Source organism: Equus quagga, chromosome 3, assembly GCF_021613505.1.
Source record: "Equus quagga isolate Etosha38 chromosome 3, UCLA_HA_Equagga_1.0, whole genome shotgun sequence".
Classification (NCBI taxonomy): Eukaryota; Metazoa; Chordata; class Mammalia; order Perissodactyla; family Equidae; genus Equus; species Equus quagga.
In genome coordinates this window covers 134,414,710-134,422,667 of record NC_060269.1, presented here as the reverse complement: position 1 = coordinate 134,422,667, position 7,958 = coordinate 134,414,710, and positions in this window count along the sequence as shown.

The following is a 7,958-nucleotide window of genomic DNA, read 5'->3' as shown; positions in this document are numbered from 1 at the left end:
ACTGGGCCGCCTGCAGCGGAGCGCGCGAACTTAACCGCTCGGCCACGGGGCCAGCCCCTTTCTTAACTATCTTTTAAAGAGCAAAAGTTTTAATTATGTTGAAGTCCAATTTATCCATTTTTTAATTTTATGCTTAGTATTTTTGTGTCCTAGCTAAGAAATCTTTGCATAACTCAAAGTCACAAAGATTTTTTTCCCCTATGTTTTCTTCTAGAAACTTAATTGTTTTAGCTCTTACATTCAGGCCTATGATCCTTTTTTTTTAAAGTTAATTTTTGTGTATGGTACAAGTTTAGGGTTGAGGATCACATTTTTGCATATGGATATACAATTGTTCCAGCATTGTTTGCCCTTTTACATCAGTACCTCTCTATAAAATCAATTGATCATATAGATGTGGGCTTATTTCTGGACTTTCTATTCTGTTTCTTGGATTTATGTCTGTCCTTATTCCAGTACCACACTGTCTTTATTTTTATAGCTTTAGAGTAAGTCTTGAGTAGTGTAAGTCCTCTAATTTTAACTATATCAAAATTATTTTGGCTATTCTAAGTTTTTTGCATTTCTGAATAACTTTTAGAAATCAGATTGTCCATTTGTACTGCCCACCCCCCCAAAAAAAAGCTGCTGGGATTTTTATTGAGATAGTTTTGAATCTCTAGATCAGTATAGGGACAGTTGAATCTTAATATTGAGTCTTCCAATCCATGAACATGGTATCTCTCTCCATTTATTTCAGTCTTCTTTAATTTCACTCAGCAATATTTTGTAGTTCTCCATGTACAGGTCTTGCACATATTTTGTTAAAATTATTCCTAATTATTTTTTTATGTTATTGTAAATGGTACTTTTAATTTCAATTTCCATTGGTTTGTTAATATATAGGAATACAATTGATTTTTTTATATTTATCTTGTATCCTGAGACCTTGCTAAACTTACTACTTTTAGTATCTTTTTTGTAGCTTCCCTAGGATTTTCTACATATATAATATGTCATCTATAAATAAAGACAATTTTACTTTTTTCCAAATCTATATGCCTTTTATTTCTTTTTTTTCCTTTATTCACTGACTAGAACCTGGAACAGAACAGTCGAACATAGAAGTGCAGCTCAGCTCACCTAATTTTAAATTGTGTACTTCTTTCTTGAATAAGTGCAACCACTATTTTAAATATATATCGATTTAATAGTTTGGCCAATTTAGGGATAAAACAGTGGGAGGAAAGGAAACAGATTCAGACTGAGGTGGGGAGAGATATTGATACACAGTTAAGATACTTTGGGTAAGTTTTATGTTGCTGTTCATCCAAATGACTTCTTCAAATCATTCTTTTAACTTAAGAAATTGGCTTCAGGTATTATCAATGCCTTTGTCATGTTAATTAGGTGATTGTTTTTGTATCACTTCTATTCTTTATCCATAGATATGTGGTATGCACATATTTATTCAGCAAACATTAAATTCTTACGCTGAGCAAGGTACTATCCTGGGCATTCAATGTTTATATATATTCGTATGTTTACTTTTTCAGTAACAAATGTGGTAAGAGACAGTACTTCTTATGGAAATAGAATTCTAACACCTCTTTTTTGAAGGAATGGTACCATCCCTCCTGTGGTAGGAAGAATAATGGTACCCCGAAGATGTTCATATCCCAATCCCTGAACTCTGTGAGTATGTTACCTCACATGACAGAAGGCACTGTGCTTATGTGATTAAATTAAGGATTTAGAGATGAGGAGTTTCTCCTGGATTATCAAGTGGACCCAGTGTAATGACAAGAGTCCTTATAAGGGAAAGAGGGAGGCAGGCAGGAGTGTCAGTGTCAGAGAGGGATTTGAAGATGCTGTGCTGTTGGCTTTGAAAATGGAGGAAGGGGCCATGAGCCAAAGAATGCAGGCAGTCTGTAGTAGCTGGAAAAGGCAAGGAGATGGATTTTCCCCTAGAGCCTCCAGAAGGAGCTAAGCCCTGCTGACCTCCAGAACCGTAAGATAACAATTTTGTGTGGTTTTAAGCCACTACGTGTACGGTAATTTGTTACAGCAACAACAGGAAACTAATTCACCTCCTCTCAGATAAATTGGGTTCACCATATCAACTATCACAGGTGACAATAACAAGTTCACGTTGCTTCAATTCTCTCACCTATAGAATAGGTGATTCTACCTGTCTACTTTCTGTCATGTGGCTTTTATCATGATCAAATAAGATAAAATGTGCAAAAGTATTTTGAAGACTACCTTCTGCCACTCTGGTGTTGACAGGGGAGAGACTCCAGAAACTTGGGCTTTTATAAGGCAAGTGGAATGGAGGAAGAGAGCTATTGGGGGGAATATATTGCCGAGTGCTAATGTTTCTTTGCATGCAGAGAGAGTTCACTGCTGTAATTCTCCTCACTCCCTCCTCCTGTGGAGAGGAGTGAATTACACTATTGATGAGGTTAGGATTGGTGAGTGGGCATGTAAAGCCAACCCCTTTCTCTCATCTTTCTCTTGGGATCCAGCAGCCCACAGTGAACATATGTTCTGTACTGCTCCTCTATCCCTGAGCTCTGGAGTCTGGACCCCATGGTATGGGGGAGAGGAGGATGAGAGGGGGTGGCTGCAGTTGTTCAGTGCATAAGCTTGAGACTCAGTTTTGAAAAGCTCATCCTTGCTTCAAAACTAAATCACATTTCCTGGGATTAACTTAATCAGTAATAAAGATGATATCATCATTTGCTTTCATCTGCTAGGTTTTAATTTTCTCTCAAGAACTTAGAACTCAGGCAGGAAGAAGGGTGCTATTTTTTGGACCTCCAAACCTCATTCAACAGGGCAAGGAAGTTAAGCGCTATAAAGAATAAACTATAATGATGAGTCATGGAATATGAGCTAGAAAAGAAGACAAATGAAGGGTAAGAAGGGTTTGGTGATGGATGTGGACAAAGAGAGGTGGATAGATTGAAGGTCACAGCAAAAAAAGAAGGAAGGAAACTTCAGCAAGTAACTTTGGAAGAATATCTGTAGTCGGAATGAGATATTTGCATTTGGAACTTTGGAGATGGTGCCATTTTTGTTGATGCCAAGACCTAAGGCATAGTGGATAGCTGAGGTAAAGTAGATGAAAACATCATTGAAAATATGAGGAAGTCAAGAAACCCAGAGTCCATGGTGTTGGATGAATCATCAGCATACACATTGAAGTCACTAACAAGGATGACAGGAGTAGGGATAAAGAAGAAAACTGAGTTTCAAGTTAATTATCATCCTCATGAAAATGAGGAGGAAGAACCCAGAAGCTACTAGTAGGTGACTAACATGGAGGAGGAAGAGTGGTATAACCAGATGGTGTGAGCTTCAAAGGAGCAGAAGGGGGTTGCAAGAAGAAAGGGGGAATAACACTCTAAAGCTGGCATTGAGGAGTGAGGCTGGCGCTGAAGCACTTTGGGTAGAAGAGAAAGGAAATCATCCTTATGAGAGGGCTGCAGAGAAACCATATCCCCAGGATATAACCTGCTTTTAGTTAAGCGAGGCGCTGAATAGAACCTTCAGTGAAGAGGCTGAAAAATACAGGAATTGGCAATTCCAAGAGGCAATGGGGAATGGTTTACTAGGGAGGAGAATAGGAGTGAGAGGTGGGAATTAGGTCAGATTAAGGGAAGAAAGATTAGGTAATTGATGACTGCGAAGCTGGGAATTCTGATAGAGGGTGAGATAAACGGATGTGTGGGTGGGCTGATCCAGTCAGAGGGGATTCAGCAGTCAGTTCTGCTGTGGTCCAGACCGTTTCTGTCTGTGATGGGGCAGCTGCTCCCTCAGGCAGCCTGAGGTTCGTATGGTCTAATTATAGTCAGCTGCTTCTTCAACAGCAGGAGTTGTGGTTTTCTCTGCTCTAGCACTGCGCTAGTTTGGTAACTTAGCTGTTTGTTTTCACACCCAGTGAATTTGGTTCTCCTCTCTTCCTCTTTTGGCTTCTGCCTGTTTATTGTTTCAGCTTTCTCATGGCTTAGGGAGAGATTATGTCAATTACTCAAACAAAAGTATCCTTCCTTTATAAATGAAATCACTGCAAAGTTTTTATGAAAAGAAAGCAACAAATTATCTCCAATAGAGAACCTAATTTGCATCCATAGCATGCACAGTGATGGATTTGATTCATGAAGGGAGGGGGGAGAGAGAGAAAGAGAAAATGAATGAATGAGAGGACTGGAATGTCAATGATAAGACTACAGGAAGAAGTAGGCAGGTTTTTCCCTTCTCCTCTGTCACCTTTCGTAGGACTGTGTCTGCCTTACCCTCAAAGAAAGGCATCCTATTTTTTATGTTGATGGGCTTCCTCCTTGAGTATAGGAGAAAAGTGGCTGAATGATTAAACATTTCATGTGTGAGAGCCTAAAGAATATGGAAAGATCTGAATACATGTATGGAAAGAAAGATTTAGGTCTATGGACAGGCTGATAGGACTCCATCCTGAGAGAGGTCCCCAACTCTGTCAGAGGTCTGGCTAGTGCTAGGCTGGTGGCTAAGTACAGAAGTGTTGTAAGGGGGCATGGTAGGAGGGACAGGAACTCCTCTGGACAGAAGGCCAACCTAGGGCTACAGCCCTAGGACAAAGTCAGTGACCTCATCCAGAGAGCAGGAATGACGGCTTTCTTGACCTTCCAGACTTCTCTTACCAATATAAATACTCAAACACTGTGTAGGACGCCTCCCAGTATTACCCTCAAGACTCTCTCTACTCCTAAGGATCCAACAGACACCTATTTCATGTGAGATGGTTGGAAGGGAGGGAGAGAGTTCCTATACTGGTGCTTTGTAGATAACCATGCACATTAGGAACTCCTGTGCTGGAGACAGAGGGAATAGTCACCACTGTTGAAAACAAATATTTTCTCAATAGCCCATATTTTTGTTTATACTGTGCTAGACGGAGACTTGAATCCCAGCTCCACCATTTGCTAGCTATGTGACCTTAGTAAAATTAGCTAATCTTTTTCTAAGCCTTAATTTCTTCATCTATAAAATGCTTATCAGTACAAAACAGGGTTGGTTACTTTGAAGATTAAAGGAGATCATGCATATAAAACATTTAACATTAGACACTTTGACTACCAAGAAGAAAAGAAACTGTTCTTGTACATAGTCGTGCAAAAACTGGCAAGCCCAGAATAGTAGGACCCATCAAAGGTCTTTGCCACTTTTGGGGGTTTCATGATCAATAAATTTGGGAGATGTTTAGTACTGTATTTTCCTTTTGGAGATTTACACTGCACATTAGTCCCTTAGAGACTCCAAGAACTCTTGCAGTAAAAAAACCTGATCAACTACTTAACCCAGAGTTTATCAATCATATACACACAAACTACTAACATCTTACAGATTTTAACTTCCTCAAAACACAATTTGGGGAGACTTCTGCTTTTGTCCAAGATGGATGTCATGGACTGAATGTTTATGTAGCCGCCAAATTCATATATTAAAGCCCGAACCCTGAATGTGATGGTATTAGGTGGTGGGACCTATGGGAGGTTAGATTTAGTCATGAGGGTGGAGCCCCTATGAAGGGATTAGTGTCCTTATAAGAAGAAGAGACCAGAGCTCTCTGCAGGCAACAAAGAAGAGGTCATGTGAGCACACAGAGATATAGCTGCCATCTACAAGCCAAGAGAAGAGACTTCAGAATGAAATCCACCTTGCCAGGACCTTGATCTTGGACTTCCCAGCCTCTAGAACTAAGAGAAAGAAATTTCTGTTGTTTAAGCCCCCCAGTCTGTTTCCTTAGGTATTTTGTTATAGCAGCCCAAGCAGACTAAGACAATGGAGTAACTAGAATCAGATTTACTCTTCACCTGAAACAACTGAAAAACCAAACTAAATAGACAAAACAACAGATCTCAAGATCTGGGATATCAAGCACTAACGACAGTGAGCCTTACAATTACCCCAGGTTAGCGCCTATAGAAAGTTTCCATGATGCACCAGAGGAAAGGGAAACCCAGTAAGAACTTGGTGGTCTCCTTGAATTGAAGAGATGAAACTGGGAGTGGAAGGAGGCCAAGGCAACATGAGTTGGCAGGAGAGAGTACTGGAGAGGAGGGAGATGCACAAAGAGGGAAAACTAGGGATCTACGAAAGATCCTCCTCAACTATGCAGCTGGGAGCTTTCCTCTGAGCATGCATGCAAGGAAACTACCCAACGCTGGGAAAACAAACTTCCCAAAAGGATTAGAGGGAACAATCCCAGCAGCTCACACAGGACCAGGATGGTGTCTGTTCCCGCCAGCCGAAGTAGGAAACCTCATAACTCACAAGGCATTGGGCAGAGTACTTAGAGAGTTTTGCCTCATTTGTGGGGAATATTAATCCTAGATTGAATGCTGCTCTGGTCCCACCTAACAAAGCTTAAAACAAGACTCAAGAGAATCAAATGGTTCCAAGTAACTTAACCCCATCCCAGAAGAGCGCTCAAGAATACTTATAGGAATATAAATATATGCAGCGCCCCAGAAGGTAAAAGTCACAATATTTGGCTTTTAGTAAAAAAATTACCAGGCCTGTAAAGAAGCAGGAAAATTCAACTCATAATAGGAGAAAAATCAGTAAATCAAAACTAGTTAAAAATGACACAGATGGTATAATGTATAAACAAGGACATTAAAGCAATTTTTTATAATTGTGTCCTATATGTTCAAGAAGTTAGAGGAAAAAATGACCATGTTAAGTAGATACATGGAAGATATTAAAAAATTTCAAATTGGGGCCAGCCCGGTGGCATAGCAGTTAAGTTTGCACTCTCTGCTTTGGCAGCCCAGGGTTCGCCAGTTCAGATCCCAGGCACAGACTTACACATTATCAAGCCATGCTGTGGCAGGCATCCCACATATAAAGTAGGGGAAGATGAGTATGGATGTTAGCTCCAGGCCAATCTTCCTCAGCAAAAAGAGGAGGATTCGTGGCAAATGTTAGCTCAGGGCTAATCTTCCTCAAAAAAGTTTCAGGGGCCAGCCCTGTGGCTGAGTGGTTAAGTTCAAGCACTCTGCTTCGGCAGCCCAGGGTTTCACCAGTTCAAATCCCAGGTGTGGACATGGCACCGCTCATCAAGCCACATTGAGGCAGCATCCCACAGGCCACAACTAGAAGGACCCACAACTAAAAATACATAACTATGTACCAGGGGGCTTTGGGGAGAAAAAGGAAAAATAAAATCTTTAAAAAAAAAGTTTCAAATCAATTTTCTAAAGAAAAAAAAAATCTGAAATGAAAAATAACTAGATGTTTTAACAGTAGACATTTCAGAAGAAAAGATTAATGAACCATGAAGACACTGCAATAGAAACTATTCAAAATGAGATACAGAGAGAAAAAAGACGGAAAAAAATAAAACAATAATGAACTGTATGTCAACTTTAGACAACCTTGTATACCTGTAATTGGAATCCCCAAGGCAGGGAGGGGTGGATATCTGAAAAAATAAAGGCAAAAAATTTTCCTAATTTGATGAAAAATAAAAACCCTCATTGCAAGATCAACAAACTCCAAGCACAAAAAAACATAAACCTGTAATAAGGCACATAATAAATTTAGTTCAAGTCAGTGATAAAGAGAAATCTTAAAAGCAGCCCAAGAACTCCCATTCTGTGCAGAGGAATCAGGTTAAGGATGACAGCACAGTACCTATCAGAAATATGCAAGCTAGGAGACGGTGGAGGAATTAAAAAGTACTGGAAGACAGTATTTTCAGTCTAGAATTCTGTACCCTTGAAAATATCTTTCAAAAGTCAATGGACATAAAGATTCTTTTTTCACACATTCAAAGCTGAAAGAATTTCTTACCAGCAGACACACCTTAAAAGGAATGGTAAAGGAAGTCCTTAAAGCAGAAGAAAAATGGCACCAGAAGGAAACCTGGAGCTACACAAAAGAATAAAGAGCACTGCAGATAATAACTAAACGCGTAAATATAAAGATTTTTT